The 20,899-nt window shown below is 37.8% G+C and overlaps 1 protein-coding gene across 1 annotated transcript in view; it reads right to left on the minus strand.

The window, feature by feature from the left end:
* Positions 1-19,561: 19,561 nt before the first annotated feature.
* CCDC141 (coiled-coil domain containing 141) overlaps positions 19,562-20,899 on the minus strand; it is a 218,010-nt gene continuing 216,672 nt past the window's right edge. The window contains exon 26 of the mRNA XM_054477409.2: positions 19,562-19,626. The gene's annotated coding sequence lies outside the window, so the exon portion shown is untranslated. The remainder of the gene's footprint in view (positions 19,627-20,899) is intronic.

Here is a 20,899-nt window from a genome sequence, read left to right on the forward strand (position 1 = left end):
AATTAGGGTGGGCCCTAACCCAATATGACTGGTGTCCTTATAAGAACAAGAGATAGGACCAGGAACAGTGGCTCATGCCTGTAATCCCAACACTTTGAGAGATGGAGGTGGGCAGATCGCTGGAGCCCAGGAGTTCAACACCAGGCTGGGCAACATAGCAAGATCTTGTCTGTCTTAAAAAAGAAAAACAAAAACAAAAAGTCCTGGGCATGGTGGCATTCACCTGTAGGCCCAGCTACTCAGGAGGCTGAGGTGGGAGGATCACTTGAACCTGGGAGATTGAGGCTGCAGTGAGCCATGATCACAACACTGCACTCCAGCCCGGGTGACAGAGTGAGAATCTATCTCCAAAAATAAAGAAAAAAAAAAAAAGAACAAGAGATTAAGACAAAACAGGAACAGAGGAAAGGCCATGTGGAGACAGGAGGAAGATGGAAGTGAAGGAGAGAAGCCTCAGAAGAAATGAGCTCTGTTGGCACTTTGATCTTCGAACTTCAAGTCTTCAGGACTGTGAGAAAACAAATTTCAGTAAGTTTAAGTTGCCCAGTCTGTAGTATATTGTTATGTCAGCGCTAGCAAACTAATGATGTGCTCCGTAACATGTATCTTAAGAACATGAGCAACTTTATCAGATAAATATGATGACAATCTGAGCTTTTGGTGACCGACTTTCTCAGAATCCCTGAATCATATTTTAAGGAAATGAGAGTGGAGCAGGCTGGAGAGGACAGGACTTCCTAATTGCTTATTACCACATCTCAGCAGCAAAAAACTGCTCATCTCTAGGCCTTCACTTTGGATCTAAGTGTTAATGTGTACTCTTCCATTTAAAATGAGGAAGCTTTAGCAACAGTTTCACCTTTGGCAAATTCTTTGTCAAAATGAAGGAACAGTTATCACCTGTAATGTGAATCTTTGTCTCCCCCCAACTCTGTTGATAGATTGTGATTTGGGGATGCTTGCAGTATAGTCGTCCTTCAGTATCCTTGGGGGATTGGCTCCAGGACCCCCTAACCCCCAGCAGATACCAAAATATGTGGATACTCAAGTCGCTTATATAAAATAGCATAGTATTTGCATTTAACCTATGCACATCTTCATATATGCTTTAAATCATCTCTAGATTCCTTATAATACCTAATACAATGTAAGTGCTAGGTAAGTAGTTATGTTGTATTTTTTATTTGTATTTTTTTATTTTGGGGTTTTTCTTTTTTTCAATATTTTTGATATGCATTTGGTTGAATTCATGGATGCAGAACATGTGAGTAGGGAGAGGCAACTGTATTATTAACCCATCAGAGATTACATTCATTAGAAGTTAGTTGAGTAACAACTGTTATAAGAGCATATGTAAGTTTAAAAAACAATAAGCTTTGAAAAAGATAAAAGTAGGTCCTGGCATCCAGAAGCTGGCCTTTGTAATAAATGATGAGCCAATATTGATGCATTATTACTGAAGTTCATAATATACATTAGGGTTCACTGTTGTTTTGTACATTCTGTGGGTTTCGATTGATGTTTAATGACATGTATCTACCATTGCAGTATCATACATAGTAGTTTCAATGCGCTAAACATCCTCTGTGCTCCACTTGTTCATCTTCCTCTTCCTTCTCTCCCTAAAGCCTGGCATACACTGGTTTCTTATTGTCTCCGTACTGTTTTCTTTTCCAGAATACTATATAGTTGGAGTCATACAGTATGTAGCCTTTTCAGATTAACTTCTTTCACTTAGCAATATGCATTTTAGATTCCTTGGTGTCTTTCCATGCCTTAGTAGTTATTTTATATTGCCTAAGATTCCACTGTATGTATGGATCTCAGTTTGTTTATCCATTCACCTATTAAAGGACATCGTTTGCTTCCAAGTTTTTGCCACTATGAATAAAGCTGCTACAAACATCTGCATGCAGGTTTTGTGTGGACATAAGTTTTCAGCTCATTTTGGGTAAATAGCAAGGAAACTAATTGCTGGATTGTACGACAAGAGTACGTTCAGTTATGTAAGAAACTGCCAAACTGTCTTCCAAAGTGGCTGTGCCGTTTTGCGTTCTTACCAGCAGTGAGTGAGAGTTCCTGGTGCTTCACATCCTCACTAGCATTTGGCTTTGTCAGTGCTTTGGATTTTAGCCATTCTAATAGGTATGTATTCTGACCCATTTTTTACCATAATAAAATAAGTATTTTGGGATAATTAGGATGTATTCCACAATAAGAAGAGAATGAGGGAAATAAAACAATAACTTTAAATGTGGCTCCTGGGTGGTAGACCAGGCTCATTCCCTGAGTAAATAATTGGTTTTCATATTCTAGCTTTCTAGGATGAGATTAAAATCGGCACCTAAGATAAATAAGGAATGAGAACTTTGGGTTATTCATTAAGGTTACATCTGCACATTAGATGTCTAATGTAATTATAATTTTACAGTAATAGCTCTAAAAGTAGAAATGACAATAAAATATGTAATATTCACATGGGTTATGGATATTTCCACATATGAACATTTATACTTAGAAACAGGATAACCTCCACAAAAGAGTTTTAGTTCCTGCCCCTTTACCTAAGTGGACAACTGATTCTTGCCAGTACTTTTTTCATACTTCTAGTACTTTTGTTTCCTCTGTTGTATTTTTGGGCAAAAACTTTTGTTTGTGTTTAGCTTCTGTCTGAAATGTGCCACATGTTTGTTTCTTTAAGAGAAAAGGGTGCATATTGTCTTGTGAATAAGTATTTCATTCATTTATGTGTTGTATACCTGAGAACATGGCCTCAAATATAAGAATTTAGCTGAAACTACTGTTAGTTTAGGACAGAAGTACTTCCTAGAATCAGAAAGATTCATGATCTTTTTCTGTGGATAATATAGAAAAACAAAGAGTTATGAAACACAATATATTCTTCTGAAAATAAAGACAAAACCACATGACCTACTTCAGTATCTCCAGGTACCACTTAGAAGTCATCTCTGAACCAAGTGACACATGGTCCTGATCTTCTGGACACTGTGCAGTGTGGAAGCAGATCTCATCCTTCCTGGAGGTTGACAGGTCTAACACTTTCTAGGAATGTTAGAATTTTGCTTCATACTAAAAGGAAAAGGAAATTTGAAGTTGCTAATATAAGATACACATGTGCAATATTTTCTTTCTTTCTCTTTTTCTTTCTTTCTTTTCTTTATCACTCTTTTGTCTCTATTTCTCTCTCCCTCCTTCCCTCCCTCCCTTCCTTCCTTCCTCCCTCCCTCCTTTCTTTCAATGGAGTCTCATTCTTTTGCCTAGGCTGGAGTGCAGTGGCACAATCTCCACTCACTGCAACCTGTTCCTCTCAAGTTCAAGTGATTCTCCTGCCTCAGCCTCCTGAGTAGCTGGGATTACAGGCACCCGCCACCATGCCTGGCTAATTTTTGTATTTTTAGTAGAGACGAGATTTCACTATGTTGGCCAGGCTGGTCCCAAACTCCTGACCTCAGGTGATCCACCCCCCTCAGTCTCCCAAAGTACTGGGATTACAGGCGTGAGCCACCGCATCTGGCCCACATATGCAATATTTTCAATGTGTTCATTTTCAGAAGTCTTTCTAAACAATGTCAAATTTCTTTTTACTGCATTCTTACCACCTCCTAATGTCTAGCAATGATCAATAATTCCCCTGACTGAAAAACCAAAAGCAAAAGTAAAAACAAAAACAAAACCCATAAAGGTGACTTTTTAAAATTTTAAGTTCCAGGATACATGTGCAAGATGTGCAGGTTTGTTACATAGGTAAACATGTGCCATGGTGGTTTGCTGCACCTATCAACCCATCACCTAAGTATTATTCCCAACATGCATTAGCTATTCATCCTGATGTTCTCCCTCCCCTGACACTCAGCAGGCCCCAGGGTGTGTTGCTCCCCTCCCTGTGTCCATCTGTTCTCATTGTTTAACTACCACTTATAAGTGAGAACATGTGGTGTTTGGTTTTCTGTTCCTGTGTTAGTTTCCTGAAGATAATGGCTTCTAGTTCCATCCATGTACCTGAAAAGGACATGATCCCATTCCTTTTTATGGCTGCATAGTATTCCATGGTGTATATGTACCACATTTTCTTTATCCAGTCTATCATTGATGGGTGTTTGGGCTGATTTCATGTTTTTGCTATTGTGAATAGTGCTGCAATGAACATACGTGGGCATGTATCTTTATAACAGAATGGTTTATATTCTTTTGGGTATATACCCAGTAATGGGATTGCTGGGTCAAATGGTATTTCTGGTTCTAGATCTTTGAGGAGTCACCACACTGTCTTCCACAATGGTTGAACTAATTTACATTCCCCAAAACAGTGTAAAAGCATTTGTAAAGGTGACTTTTATCAAGACTCTTGAATAGAGTCATCCTGTGAAATTCCACTTTCCTCACATATAAGGGAGAAAGAAGGGCAGACAGAAGGAGGAACTTGTTCCTAAGCTACTAAATTACCATGCTTTACTGGGGATCTGTCTGAGTAAGAGTTTCCAAAGTAAAAAAGCTACATTCTTGGAGACTGTTCTAGAGACAGATTTAAACAGAAGTAATAAAGATGACATTTGGAACTACGCATGTAGCCATCGATTGCAAGTGTACTTAGGGGCCTCTCTGCCAAAAAATGATAACCTACACACTTTTTTTGCTGTCAAATTCCAGAATTTAGACTTCAGTCTGTTGAATTTTGCAGGCTTTTGTTTGATATATTTAATTGAACATCATCATTATCATTTTGCTGGTATGTCAGAAATTTTAGCTCTCATAACAAATTTATTCAACTACTTAAAACTATTTAGTAATCTACCCAGGATAACTAATCCATTTAAGAAGAACAAAAATAAGAAAAAGTTCCAATAATTAAGAAACAGTAAAATTGCTTTGTGAAGACCACGTTATTTGCTGGATTTTATTTTCTAAATTGTACTGACAAAACACCAATGTGTAATCTTGACCAAGATTATGCTATCTTGTTTCCTTAAATAGTGGTTCTCAACCAGGGATGACTTTCTGCCAGGGGATATTTGGCAATATTTGGAGACACCATGGTTGTTACATCTGAGGGTGGACGTGCTAATGACATCTAGTGGGTAGAAGCCATAAATGCTGCTAAACATCCTACAGTGTATAGGACAACCCCCCAAAAACACAGAATTATCTAGTCCTAAATGTCAACCTTGAATCAAGGTTGAAAAATCCTACTTTAGAGAAATACACCACAAATACCACATTTTCCTCATGTTTAAATAATTTTAATACATATACAGATATCTCATGAAACATTCATCTCAAAACCCAAGCAAAATACAGGTTTTTATATAGAACATTTTCTGTTCAGTGTACACACAAGTTGAATGGCTTTTGAAAAGCATTCTACTGCATTAAAGGACATAAGTAGAAGATATTTATTGAATATATTTATTAAGCTTCACTCACTAAGTAAAGCACACCACTGATACTTCCTCCTGCTTATCTGATACATAAAAGGACATTAAGCTATCATTTCCTGCAGTTTATGTTCCATATCACGGCAGTTGATTAGAAAGATGTAGTTACTTCTGTTTGAAAATGTAGCTGCTGCTCTGCCCTCTGGCTCACTTTGAAAATCTGTGGTTCTGAAAGCTCAAGGTACTATTTTTACTCTTCGTATTTGGCTCTGACCTGTGTAGCTATGTTCCTGCTTCTCATTTCCCTTGGTTTGGCCACACTGGTGGAGAGTGGGGCTGTGGTGTGTTTTTTAAGGTTGGGGGAAGGGTTGTAGTTACTCAGACAAGATTCTGATAAGTTCACATTCAGGGTGGTTTTGACTGAAAACTAGAATTTATAATTTTACAAATCAGATTATCCTTTTAGATATGTATTTTTATTAAACATATTCTCTCTTCCTATGAAAACAGAAACATGGCAAATAATAACTGAATATTGTTGGGCATTTAAAAATATTTTTATCGAGGCTCAAGCTTAATTTGGAAGAAAATTGTGAACTATATTCTATTTGCAATTACTTTACATGCAATAAAGTAGTTTTTCCCTGAGAATGAGATCGAAAGTATTAATAGATTAAATTGAAATGAAAGAATTTTTTAAAAAAATTATTAATTTATATGAGCTGTTCTGAAGAAAGCATTAGAAATGTGTTAAAGCTTATTTCAAAAGGGATCATAATAGAAAAATAATTTGACTTAATTTCAATATAATAAAGGCTAAGATTTTTAAATTGCCTGAAACTGGTACTGAGCTCTTCATTAAAGCAGGTATCATGTGGGTGGACATTTTGATAGCCCTGTTTAGAGTGCTACAGTCTTATAAGGGTATCTATCTATGAAGTTCCTCAAGGTTCCACATGTTAAAGATGTCAAAGTGACTTTTTATTTTCTATGTTCTATTATACCACTTTGCATTTTTATAATACTCACTGGACACAAAACAAATGTTAAACTAGGTTTTCATTTCTCTAGAGAATGACAAGATCTATGCTGACTTTCTTTTTTCTAACACAGAAATAAATTTTTCATCAACTAGTACGTGCTATATTCCCAGTTATTTCATCACTCAACAAAGCCACAACTGCATGAAAGGGCTTTAAGGCTGGGACTTTTGGGGGTGAATAAGAGCCTGATTGTGTTTGGGTACACCAAGTTTTTAGTGAACCATATTTGAAGTCCTACAATCATATATATATTTATATTTTTTATTGAATAAATAGAATTTTTTATGACTGCCAAAAAGTACACTATTCTGAGCAAACAAAATTATTACCTTATTTGTCTTCTGCTTCCCAGGAAATTTCCTTTAAATTTTGCTCTAAACCTTGACTGTTCTCTTGATCATTTGGCCCCAAACAACAAGTGCTTGGCAATATCACCTGCCTGTTCCAATGAGAAAAATCAAGAAACACTGTGTGTTTAATACCCCTTAGAGATCAGTGAGAGCTAGACACACAGTTAGAAATGGTCTATTTTGCACCATAATTCACAGGCAAGGAACATGAGGGTCAAAGATTTTAGTTGCCTAAATCCTCAGAATTCTTCTGTAGCAAAGCTAGGATTAGAATTTAGGTTTTTACACATGAAAAAATGCTCATGATCACTGGCCATCAAAGAAATGCAAATCAAAACCACAATGAGATACCATCTCACACCAGTTAGAATGGCAATCATTAAAAAGTTAGGAAACAACAGGTGCTGGAGAGGATGTGGAGAAATAGGAACACTTTTACACTGTTGGTGGGACTGTAAAGTAGTTTAACCTTTGTGGAAGACAGTATGGCGATTCCTCAAGGATCTAAAACTAGGAATACCATTTGACCCAGCCTTCCCACTACTGGGTATATACTCAAAGGATTATAAATCATGCTGCTATAAAGATACATGCACACGTATGTTTATTGTGGCACTATTCACAATAGCAAAGACTTGGAACCAACCCAAATGTCCATCAATGATAGACTGGACTAAGAAAATGTGGCACATATACACCATGGAATACTATGCAGCCATAAAAAATGATGAGTTCATGTCCTTTGTAGGGACAGGGATGAAACTGGAAACCATTATTCTCAGCAAACTATTGCAAGGACAAAAAACCAAACACTGCATGTTCTCACTCATAGGTGGGAATTGAACAATGAGAACACTTGGACACAGGAAGGGGAACATCACACACCGGGGCCTGTTGTGGGGTGGGGGGAGCGGGGAGGGATAGCATTAGGAGATATACCTAATGTAAATGATGAGTTAATGGGTGCAGCACACCAACATGGCACATGTATACACATGTAATAAACCTGCACGTTGTGCACATGTACCCTAGAACTTAAAGTATAATAATCTAAAAAAAAAAAAATCCCTCCTGAGAAAAAAAAAAGAATTTTGGTCTTTAGCTCCTCCAAATAGTAACATTTTAAGAGGAGTAATACAGAATACTCCAATTCTTTAAAACAAGTGCTCCCTTGTCTATGAATACAAGATTGAGAATGGGCTCAAAAGCATGACATTTTATAAAATTAGTGTTCCACTATTTTAATGATCAATATTTAGGATTTCAATTTACTTGCATAAAGGTACATGATAACCTCAACAAAAAGCCTACATTTACCCAATTAAAAAGGATTCAGATGGCCCTAGGTTTCTCAGGGCAACATCAATGGAGGGCCGTTTATCTCATCTATGTTATCTCTAAATGGAAATGTTTATATTAGACACATAAAGGCATATCCATCATTAGAAATTTAAAACAAAAGTGAAGGCACTTCACAAGATGGCCGAATAGGAACAGCTCCGGTCTACAGCTCCCAGCGCCAGCGACGCAGAAGACGGGTGATTTCTGCATTTCCATCTGAGGTACCGTGTTCATCTCACTAGGGAGTGCCAGACAGTGGGCGCAGGTCAGTGGGTGAGTGCACCGTGCGCCAGCCGAAGCAGGGGCGAGGCATTGCCTCACTCGGGAAGCGCAAGGGGTCAGGGAGTTCCCCTTCCAGGGGTGACAGACGGCACCTGGAAAATCGGGCCACTCCCACCCGAATACTGTGCTTTTCCGACGGGCTTAGGAACCGGTGCCCCAGGAGAGTATAGCCCGCACCTGGCTCAGAGGGTCCTACGCCCACGGAGTCTCGCTGATTGCTAGCACAGCAGTCAGAGACCAAACAGCAAGTTGGCAGCGAGGCTGGGGGAGGGGCGCCCGCCATTGCCCAGGCTCGCTTAGGTAAACAAAGCAGCCTGGAAGCTTGAACTGGGTGGAGCCCACCACAGCTCAAGGAGGCCTGCCTGCCTCTGTAGGCTCCACCTCTGGGGGCAGGGCACAGACAAACAAAAAGACAGCAGTAACCTCTGCAGACTTCAATGTCCCTGTCTGACAGCTGTGAGGAGAGCAGTGGTTCTCCCAGCACGCAGCTGGAGATCTGAGAACCGGCTGACTGCCTCCTCAAGTGGGTTCCTGACCCCTGACCCCCGAGCAGCCTAACTGGGAGGCATCCCCCAGCAGGGGCAGACTGACACCTCACACGGCCGGCCAGGTACTCCAACAGACCTGCAGCTGAGGGTTCTGTCTGTTAGAAGGAAAACTAACAGAAAGGACATCCACACCAAAAACCCATCTGTACATCACCATCATCAAAGACCAAAAGTAGATAAAACCACAAAGATGGGGAAAAAACAGAGCAGAAAAACTGGAAACTCTAAAAACCAGAGTACCTCTCCTCCTCCAAAGGAACGCAGTTCCTCACCAGCAACGGAACAAAGCTGGACGGAGAATGACTTTGACGAGCTGAGAGAAGAAGGCTTCAGATGATCAAATTACTCCGAGCTACGGGAGGATATTCAAACCAAAGGCAAAGAAGTTGAAAACTTTGAAAAAAATTTAGAAGAATGTATAACTAGAATAACCAATACAGAGAAGTGCTTAAAGGAGCTGATGGAGCTGAAAACCAAGGCTCGAGAACTACGTGAAGAATGCAGAAGCCTCAGGAGCCGATGCGATCAAATGGAAGAAAGGGTATCAGCCCTGGAAGATGAAATGAATGAAATGAAGCTAGAAGGGAAGTTTAGAGAAAAAAGAATAAAAAGAAACGAGCAAAGCCTCCAAGAAATGTGGGACTATGTGAAAAGACCAAATCTACGTCTGATTGGTGTACCTGAAAGTGACGGGGAGAATGGAAACAAGTTGGAAAACACTCTGCAGGATATTATCCAGGAGAACTTCCCCAATCTAGCAAGGCAGGCCAACATTCAGATTCAGGAAATACAGAGAACGCCACAAAGATACTCCTCGAGAAGAGCAACTCCAAGACACATAATTGTCAGATTCACCAAAGTTGAAATGAAGGAAAAAATGTTAAGGGCAGCCAGAGAGAAAGGTCAGGTTACCATCAAAGGGAAGCCCATCAGACTAACAGCGGATCTCTCGGCAGAAACCCTACAAGCCAGAAGAGAGTGGGGGCCAATATTCAACATTCTTAAAGAAAAGAATTTTCAACCCAGAATTTCATATCCTGCCAAACTAAGCTTCATAAGTGAAGGAGAAATAAAATACTTTACAGACAAGCAAATGCTGAGAGATTTTGTCACCACCAGGCCTGCCCTAAAAGAGCTCCTGAAGGAAGCGCTAAACATGGAAAGGCACAACCGGTACCAGCCACTGCAAAATCATACCGAAATGTAAAGACCATCGAGACTAGGAAGAGACTGCATCAACTAACGAGCAAAATATCCAGCTAACATCATAATGACAGGATCAAATTCACACATAACAATATTAACTTTAAATGTAAATGGACTAAATGCTCCAATTAAAAGACACAGACTGGCAAATTGGATAAAGACTCAAGACCCATCAGTGTGCTGTATTCAGGAAACCCATCTCACGTGCAGAGACACACATAGGCTCAAAATAAAAGGATGGAGGAAGATCTACCAAGCAAATGGAAAACAAAAAAAGGCAGGGGTTGCAATCCTAGTCTCTGATAAAACAGACTTTAAACCAACAAAGATCAAAAGAGACAAAGAAGGCCATTACATAATGGTAAAGGGATTAATTCAACAAGAAGAGCTAACTATCCTAAATATATATGCACCCAATACAGGAGCACCCAGATTCATAAAGCAAGTCCTGAGTGACCTACAAAGAGACTTAGACTCCCACACATTAATAATGGGAGACTTTAACACCCCACTGTCAACATTAGACAGATCAACGAGACAGAAAGTCAACAAGGATACCCAGGAATTGAACTCAGCTCTGCACCAAGCAGACCTAATAGACATCTACAGAACTCTCCACCCCAAATCAACAGAATATACATTTTTTTCAGCACCACACCACACCTATTCCAAAATTGACCATATACTTGGAAGTAAAGCTCTCCTCAATAAATGTAAAAGAACAGAAATTATAACAAACTATCTCTCAGATCACAGTGCAATCAAACTAGAACTCAGGATTAAGAATCTCACTCAAAACCGCTCAACTACGTGGAAACTGAGCAACCTGCTCCTGAATGACTACTGGGTACATAACGAAATGAAGGCAGAAATAAAGATGTTCTTTGAAACCAACGAGAACCAAGACACAACATACCAGAATCTCTGGGATGCATTCAAAGCAGTGTGTAGAGGGAAATTTATAGCACTAAATGCCCACAAGAGAAAGCAGGAAAGATCCAAAATTGACACCCTAACATCACAATTAAAAGAACTAGAAAAGCAAGAGCAAACACATTCAAAAGCTAGCAGAAGGCAAGAAATAACTAAAATCAGAGCAGAACTGAAGGAAATAGAGACACAAAAAACCCTTCAAAAAATAAATGAATCCAGGAGCTGGTTTTTTGAAAGGATCAACAAAATTGATAGACCGCTAGCAAGATTAATAAAGAAAAAAAGAGAGAAGAATCAAATAGATGCAATAAAAAATGATAAAGGGGATATCACCACCGATCCCACAGAAATACAAACTACCATCAGAGAATATTACAAACACCTCTATGCAAATAAACTAGAAAATCTAGAAGAAATGGATAAATTCCTCAACACATACACCCTCCCAAGACTAAACCAGGAAGAAGTTGAATCTCTGAATAGACCAATAACAGGAGCTGAAATTGTGGCAATAATCAATAGCTTACCAACCAAAAAAAGTCCAGGACCAGATGGGTTCACAGCCGAATTCTACCAGAGGTACAAGGAGGAGCTGGTACCATTCCTTCTGAAACTATTCCAATCAATAGAAAAAGAGGGAATCCTCCCTAACTCATTTTATGAGGCCAGCATCATCCTGATACCAAAGCCTGGCAGAGACACAACAAAAAAAGAGAATTTTAGACCAATATCCTTGATGAACATTGATGCAAAAATCCTCAATAAGATACTGGCAAACAGAATCCAGCAGCACATCAAAAAGCTTATCCACCATGATCAAGTGGGCTTCATCCCTGGGATGCAAGGCTGGTTCAATATACGCAAATCAATAAATGTAATCCAGCATATAAACAGAACCAAAGACAAAAACCACATGATTATCTCAATAGATGCAGAAAAGGCCTTTGACAAAATTCAACAACCCTTCATGGTAAAAACTCTCAATAAATTAGGAATTGATGGGACGTATCTCAAAATAATAAGATCTATTTATGACAAACCCACAGCCAATATCGTACTGAATGGGCAAAAACTGGAAGCATTCCCTTTGAAAACTGGCACAAGACAGGGATGCCCTCTCTCGCCACTTCTATTCAACATAGTGTTGGAAGTTCTGGCCAGGGCAATTAGGCAGGAGAAGGAAATCAAGGGTATTCAATTAGGAAAAGAGGAAGTCAAATTGTCCTTGTTTGCAGATGACATGATAGTATATCTAGAAAACCCCATTGTCTCAGCCCAAAATCTCCTTAAGCTGATAAGCAACTTCAGCAAAGTCTCAGGATACAAAATCAATGTGCAAAAATCACAAGCATTCTTATACATCAATAACAGACAAACAGAGAGCCAAATCATGAGTGAACTCCCATTCACAATTGCTTCAAAGAGAATAAAATACCTAGGAATCCAACTTACAAGGGATGTGAAAGACCTCTTCAAGGAGAACTACAAACCACTGCTCAAGGAAATAAAAGAGGATACAAACAAATGGAAGAACATTCCATGCTCATGGGTAGGAAGAATCAATATCATGAAAATGGCCATCCTTCCCAAGGTAATTTACAGATTCAATGCCATCCCCATCAAGCTACCAATGACTTTCTTCACAGAATTGGAAAAAACTACTTTAAAGTTCATATGGAACCAAAAAAGAGCCCGCATCGCCAAGTCAATCCTAAGCCAAAAGAACAAAGCTGGAGGCATCACACTACCTGACTTCAAACTATACTACAAGGCTACAGTAACCAAAACGGCATGGTACTGGTACCAAAACAGAGATATAGATCAATGGAACAGAACAGAGCCGTCAGAAATAATGCCACATATCTACAAGTATCTGATCTTTGACAAACCTGACAAAAACAAGAAATGGGGAAAGGATTCCCTATTTAATAAATGGTGCTGGGAAAACTGGCTAGCCATATGTAGAAAGCTGAAACTGGATCCCTTCCTTACACCTTATACAAAAATCAATTCAAGATGGATTAAAGACTTAAATGTTAGACCTAAAACCATAAAAACCCTAGAAGAAAACCTAGGCATTACCATTCAGGACATAGGCATGGGCAAGGACTTCATGTCTAAAACACCAAAAGCAATGGCAACAAAAGCCAAAATTGACAAATGGGATCTAATTAAACTAAAGAGCTTCTGCACAGCAAAGGAAACTACCATCAGAGTGAACAGGCAACCTACAAAATGGGAGAAAATTTTCGCAACCTACTCATCTGACAAAGGGCTAATATCCAGAATCTACAATGAACTCCAACAAATTTACAAGAAAAAAACAAACAACCCCATCAAAAAGTGGGCAAAGGACATGAACAGACACTTCTCAAAAGAAGACATTTATGCAGCCAAAAAACACATGAAAAAATGCTCACCATCACTGGCCATCAGAGAAATGCAAATCAAAACCACAATGAGATACCATCTCACACCAGTTAGAATGGCAATCATTAAAAAGTTAGGAAACAACAGGTGCTGGAGAGGATGTGGAGAAATAGGAACACTTTTACACTGTTGGTGGGACTGTAAACTAGTTCAACCCTTGTGGAAGTCAGTGTGGCGATTCCTCAGGGATCTAGAACTAGAAATTCCATTCGACCCAGCCATCCCATTACTGGGTATATACCCAAAGGACTATAAATCATGCTGCTATAAAGACACATGCACACGTATGTTTATTGCGGCATTATTCACAATAGCAAAGACTTGGAACCAACCCAAATGTCCAACAATGATAGACTGGATTAAGAAAATGTGGCACATATACACCATGGAATACTATGCAGCCATAAAAAATGATGAGTTCACGTCCTTTGTAGGGACATGGATGAAACTGGAAATCATCATTCTCAGTAAACTATCGCAAGAACAAAAAACCAAACACCGCATGTTCTCACTCATAGGTGGGAATTGAACAATGAGAACTCATGGACACAGGAAGGGGAACATCACACTTCGGGGACTGTTGTGGGGTGGGGGGAGGGGGGAGGGATAGCATTGGGAGATATACCTAGTGCTAGATGACAAGTTGGTGGGTGCAGCGCACCAGCATGGCACATGTATACATATGTAACTTACCTGCACATTGCGCACATGTACCATAAAACCTAAAGTATAATAATGATGATAATAATAATAATAATAAAAGAAAAAAAATAAAAAAAAAAGAAATGTGAATGATGAAGACATTAAACATATTTAAAAGACAAAAAAAAAAAAAACAAAAAACAAAAGTGAAGATTGGTTGTAATTTATTTTCAGTAACATGCACAGCCAATGTCATATAATTTAAATATCAATTATACTCTGATTTCATATATGTCTGTTAATGTTATTAAAATAACCATGTAATCTTTGCACTGTATATGGAATCTGTTTGAGCCAACCTGCAAAGTTTCAGATTGGTGGAAAAAGAAATATTTCTCCATGTGTCCACACATGAAAAGGAATATAGCACAATGAAAAGCCAGTACATTCAACTGTAGAAAACTGTCTTAACTTGCTTTGATTACTATCCTTCCATAAAACAAACCACTACTCTGCAATGGGATGTTTAATTGGTGTATGTTAATGGTGGTTAAATATTAATCACCAGGATTATTTTTTCTCTTGAGTTGGAGAAATTGCATTTATTAAGAGCATTTTGAGTCAATATTTATATAAGAATAAGCATCCCCTATCTGCAAAAGTTTGAATGAGATAATCAGATTAAATTTATTACCTTTAGAGGAACTTAATGTCAAATTATGCTTTAAGGAATTCCCAGTAAAGCTAAGAAACAGGCAAGCAAATTCTGTTGTTTCCAGGTATTTAGTAGACATAATATACATTTTATTATTAGCATATAAACCATTAGCAATAAAAAAGAAATAAACACACTAAACATTTGTTCCTGCAGTAATCATGTATGCTTTAGTAACCTTAAGATATGAGCTAGAAAAATTCATCTTTAAAGATCTAGATTCAGTACTTTTATGGAAGCTTGAAATACCATAACTAATGGATTGAAAAACCAACAGCTGCTTCTCAACTAAGATTTATGATGTTATGATGTTGTTATTACATTAAAATTAAAGTAACGTCTAAGTTCTATTTAGAAATAATTCTTTTTGGTTTGCTATCAATGAAGAATTTAAATGAATTTATATTTGAGGTTGCTATATGTGTACACATATCTTAATGATGTTTTCCCCCCTTCCAACAGCTATCTGGAAATTTTGTTTGAAATATACAGATTTTTAATTATCTATTTTAAAACTGGAATTGTGCTGAGCCTTTTATCCAGAGCATGCATATAAATAACTCTCTGTATGATACCACTGTTAAAATGAGAGAAGCTTATTTCTTCATCAAATCTAGGCCATAAGTTGCTAATGGCACTGGCGCCATTAGCATGTGTGTTTTTCTAACCTGATCACATCATATATCACCTGGGCACTTTATGTATTACTGAATTCATACAAGAACTCATACAGAGAAACACACACACACACACACACACACGTATAGCAAAGATTCAAATCTCTTGAAATAGTTTTTATTCATTCACAATGATCCTTATGGCATGTAACACACTCTGCTATATAATTTTGATTAAGCTAACCAACAATTTCTTATATTTAAAGAAATGGTATAGGCTTTTCTAATTCTGAGGTTCTCTACGAGATGGTATCGTTCCTCTAACTGATTTAATTTTTGCCTACAATGGATTAGAGTCAGAGCACAGAGGAATGAGACTCATGTGCCAAGAAAAAGTCAGCTGTGGCCAGGCACAGTGTCTCACACCAGCATTTTGGGAGGCTGAGGCAGGCGGATCACCTGAGGTCAAGAGTTTGGGACCAGCCTGGCCAACATGGAGAAACACCATCTCTATTAAAAGCACAAAAATTAGCCGGCGTGGTGGTGTGCACCTGTAATGCCAGCTACTCAGGAGGCTGAGGCAGGAGAATCACTTGAACCTGGGAGGCAGAGGTTGCAGTGAGCCAAGATTACGCCACAGCACTCTAGCCTGGGCGACAAGAGTGAGACTTCGTCAAAAAAAAATAAAAGTCAGCTGCAACTGAGGACCAGCCCCTGTACCTTAGACTGTGCTCCTGACTTGTCCAGGAACATCCTGTTAAACCTGGGCCATCTTTCATGGTGTTCATAATCCATTTTGGGTTCTCAAAGTAAATCAGTATTTGTGAAATTATACGATGTATTGACATAGGTTTGAACAAAACCTATAATAGGTACTTTGTATATCCATTTATAAGTCCTGGATGGGCCTTTACAGTGCTCTACTGTTTATACTACTATATTTACAAGGCCTTTGATAAAATACAAGTTTAATACTTGGCTTTTGTGGTACATCAGTTAGTTTTCTTTCAAGTAATAAAGTACAATGCCATAATAATTTAGAATATTGACATATAGGACCAAAAATTACCCTCAAGAAAATGTTTAATGGAAAAGAAGAAAATAATTATACTTAACATTTAGACAATACAAAACAATTAGTTTCATTGAAAAGTTTCCAGTTAACTAAAAGTGCCAAAATAGCCATTTGTATTCTATCATTTAATTAATTAACAAACTAAAATATGACTTTATGAAATACTACTTTTTAAGGTATAATACAGTGGTTGGCATATTTTAGCTTAGGTTTCTAAGAAGAAATCTTAGAAATAATACTAGCAGCCAGGGCCCATCCTTGCTGATAGAAAAGTACATACCCACAGTAGCTACATTCATTCTTGCAGTACAGCAGATGACCAACTGGTAAATCATCCACTCCAGGATGTGATGTCAGAGGCCAAAAGGACTTCTTTTATTTTATTTTGATCATGTTATTATTGGAGAAAGCCCAGCTTAGCAATCCTGTAATTACAATTTCTTTCTATTTTTTCTCTCTTGATCTGTTGATAATAACAATGGCAGTTAATGATCAAATTTGATTTATGTTTCACATCAAGTATTCTCTCATTCTGCTGAGCTTCATCTTCTTCAAGTAATTTACCTCTCAAATCTGCCCCCCAGCCCCCACCCCCCACCAAAATATCAGAGGAAGGTGCAAGAAAAAGCAAGTGTGACATGTCGCAACTAGATTTCAGGTTTCCATAATGTCTGCAACGAACGTATGGAAAAGGGGCAATTTCTTACAGCCTGCCTTTGCCATGGTCTCTGGAGATGCCTGATCACTGCACTGACAGCTCCCAACTTTTTCTTGAGTGCAGTTGTTGCAGATCTTCTGCTTTGGTGATTTTGCTGTACTCTGATTAGTTCCAAGAGTTTTTTGTAGATTCTTTGGGATTTTCTAGGTAGAAAGTCACGATATCTGTAAATCAAATTAGTTTTATTTCTTTTAAAATCTTAGTAACTTTTATGTTTTCTTGTCATATTCACTAGTTAGTGTTTCCAGTCAACATTGAATAAGAGTGGTAAGAGAGGATGCCCTTAAGTATGATGTTAGTTACAGGTTTTCATAGATGTTCTTTATCAAGCTGAGGAAGTTTCCTCTGTTACTAGTTTTCTGACAGTTTTTAAAAATTATCATGAACACACATTAGATTTTTGTCAAATGTTATTTCTGTATCAATTGATATAATTATATTATTTTTCTTCTTTTGCCTGTGGATGTGGTGGATTCACTGATTGATTTTTGAATTTTGAAAGAGCCATATATACCTAGAACAAATCTCACATTTTGTGTGGGATTCTTTTTATCCATTGTTAGATTTAACTTATTAGTGTTGTGTTGAGGATTTTTGTAATTGTATTCATGAGAGATATTGGTTTTTAGTTTTCATTTCTTGTAATACCTTTACCTGGTTTTAGTATTAGCGTAATTCTGACCCAAGAGAATAAGTTTAAAAAGAGTTCTCTCTGCTTCTATTTTCTGGAAGAGATTGTAGAGAATGGCTATTTTTTTCCCTTTAAATGTTTGGTAAATTTATCAGTGAAATCATCTGGGCCTTGTGTTTTCTTTTTTGGAAAGTTGTTAATTATTGGTTCAATATCTCTAACAGATAAAGGCTTTTCAGGTTTTCTATTTCTGCCTGTGTGAGTTTTGGTAGTTTGTCTTTCAAGGAATTGATCTATTTCATTTCAGTTATCAAATTTGTGAGCTTAGAGTTTCTTTCATTTCTAATATTAGTAATCTGTGTCTTCTCTCTTTTCTTGGTTATCCTGGCTAGAGGTATATCAATTTTATTGATCTGCTCAGAGAACAAGCTCTTGGTCTCATTGATTTTCTCTATTATTTTCCTGTTTTCAATGTCATTGATTTACACTCTCATTTTTAAGTTTTCTTTTATTCTGCTTGCTATAGGCCTAAATCACTTTTCTTTCTCTAGTTTCCTAAGGTTACAGCTTAGGATGATTTTAGATTTTTTTCTTTCTAATATATGCATTTAATGCTATAAATTTTCCTCTACACACTATTTTTCTACATCCCACAGATTTTGATAAGTTACATTTGTAATTTCGTATTTTTCAAAATATCTAAAAATCCTTATTGAGTTTTTAAAATCTACTTGTTATTTAGAAGTGTGCTGTTTAATCTACAAATATTTCTGGATTTTTGAGCTTTGTTATTAATTTCTTGTTTCTTTCCATTGCGGTCTGAAAACCTGCTTTTGTATAATTATTATTCTTTTAAATTTTTAATGGATGATGTATGGCCAAGAATGTGGTCTATCTTGGAAAATGCTCCACATGAGCATGAGAAGAATGTGTATTTTGCTGTTGTTGGATGGAATATTCTATGTGTCAATTAGATGAAGTAGATTGATAGTGCTGTTCAGGTCATGTATTTCCTAATTTTTGACTGTTGGTAATCCCATTTTTTGAACTTCTCTATTCTCCTTCCTTATATTGTATATATTCTTACTTTGGTTATATGTCTAAACACAACTTTCCTTTCCCCTCCCTCGACCCCTGTTGTGAATAATTTCAGCTTCCTCTAGAACTCTTTTTACCATAGTGCACTTAGGGGGTGATGTTCACATAGAAGATGAAAAGTTACTGATCGACTGAAATGTACTAGGGTGATCTCTTCAAATCAGTAAGGAAGCTGAGGTATTCCAGCACACCCCAGGAGTGCCGGTTTGAAAGGCTGGCTGGTGTCTAACAATGGTCTCTGGGAATTTTATTACCAGAGACTTGTATTGGTTCTTCTAAAACATGGTCATCGTATTAGGTTCCTAGGGCTGCCATAACAAAGTACCACAAACAGGGTGGCTTAAAACAACAGAAATTTATTCTTTCATAGTTCAGAAGGCTAGAAATCCAAAAGTCCAAAGTCTAAGCCAAAACAACCATTCTCTCTCCGAGGGCTTTAGGGAAGAATCTTTCCTCACTTCTTTTAGCTTCCAGCGATTGCAATCTCTGGTGCACCTTGGCTTATAGCAGCTGCATTACTCCAATCTCTGCCTCTGTTGTCATGTGTCATGTACTGCCTCCTCCCTGTGTGTCTCCTCTGTGTCTCTGTGTCTGCCATGGCCTCCTTTTAAAGACACCAGGAAATGGATTTAGGGTCCACCTTGACACTACTGAACCCAGTAGAGTCCTCTTACTGGGTAACAAAAATTGTCATGTAGAAACATTTTATTGTGGTCTCTAACTTCTTCTCGGGGAGTTCCCTAAAAACGTTTCCAGAATCCACAGGAAATTCACACAGACAGGGACGCTGAAAGCCAAAGCTGACTCTCAGCATCCTCACCGTGTTGTGTAGCCAGTTTATCCCTTCCAGTTTTACATATCCCCAGTCACCACCCCTAAGTGGAACATAGCATACAAATCTTTCAGCTTTCCATAGACCCTATTCTCTCACCAGAAATTATGTTCTTTGGGTGGGGAAGCATTCTTATTTAATCTACTAACCCAGACCAGAATGTGATAAGAAATACTATTACTCTTGTAAGAGTAATAGAAATGAATAAAAATGCATTTTAAAAGGCACCTTCTGGAGCTGCATTCACTCGAATCAAAGGCTGGCCCTGCAGGGTTGGCATGGCAGCAGCTGCTAGAGGAGCGGTTCTGAAGCAAATGGGCATATTCGCCTTTCTGACCCTGCCAAGTAAGTGGTTTCCTACCTTGTCTGCATTTCCAGCTGACTCTGTTTTCCAACAGCTTGTTTGTGTGTGGGTGTGCATAATACTTATTACAAAGAGAGGTGGCTGTCTGCCACCATTAGCATAATATGCGTTGGAGACAATTTGCCATGGATAAAGTATGTCCCTTTATATTTCACTGATTTTTTTATACTCAAAAGATTTTATTGCATATTTTTAAAAATGCATATATAAGATAAAAATACCATTTTGTAGAAGCTTGAATCAATGAAGTTCTTGTAAAAAGAACTGTTGTTGAATGGGACAAAGGAAAAAGATTTCATTTTATTACCTAGTTCTGGAGCTGCTATTTTACAAGTACTGATGTTTATGTGCATTCTAAATGGAAAAAGAGCCATGGCAAGAAGCCATGAGAATACAGATAGAAAACTTCATGTTGTGTAACTATTATTGTTCTGGTTTAAAGAAAAATTGAATTTGATCTATTTTTTTCATCTACTCCTATGGTTAAAATATATTTTGATTTCACCCAGTTTTTATTGTGCTAATTGGGAATACACACACATTCTTGTCTATACAATTATTTCTGCACTCTTGCTCTTTAAGGAAGATAGGAAGTTAATTTTATGGTACAAAAAGGAGGATCCAATGAATCCGATTTGCCATGTCCGGGGTTACGCAAATGAAACTGCTGTTGAACAGAAG

The sequence above is a fragment of the Pongo pygmaeus genome, chromosome 11 (assembly GCF_028885625.2).
Source record: "Pongo pygmaeus isolate AG05252 chromosome 11, NHGRI_mPonPyg2-v2.0_pri, whole genome shotgun sequence".
In the NCBI taxonomy this organism is placed as follows: Eukaryota; Metazoa; Chordata; class Mammalia; order Primates; family Hominidae; genus Pongo; species Pongo pygmaeus.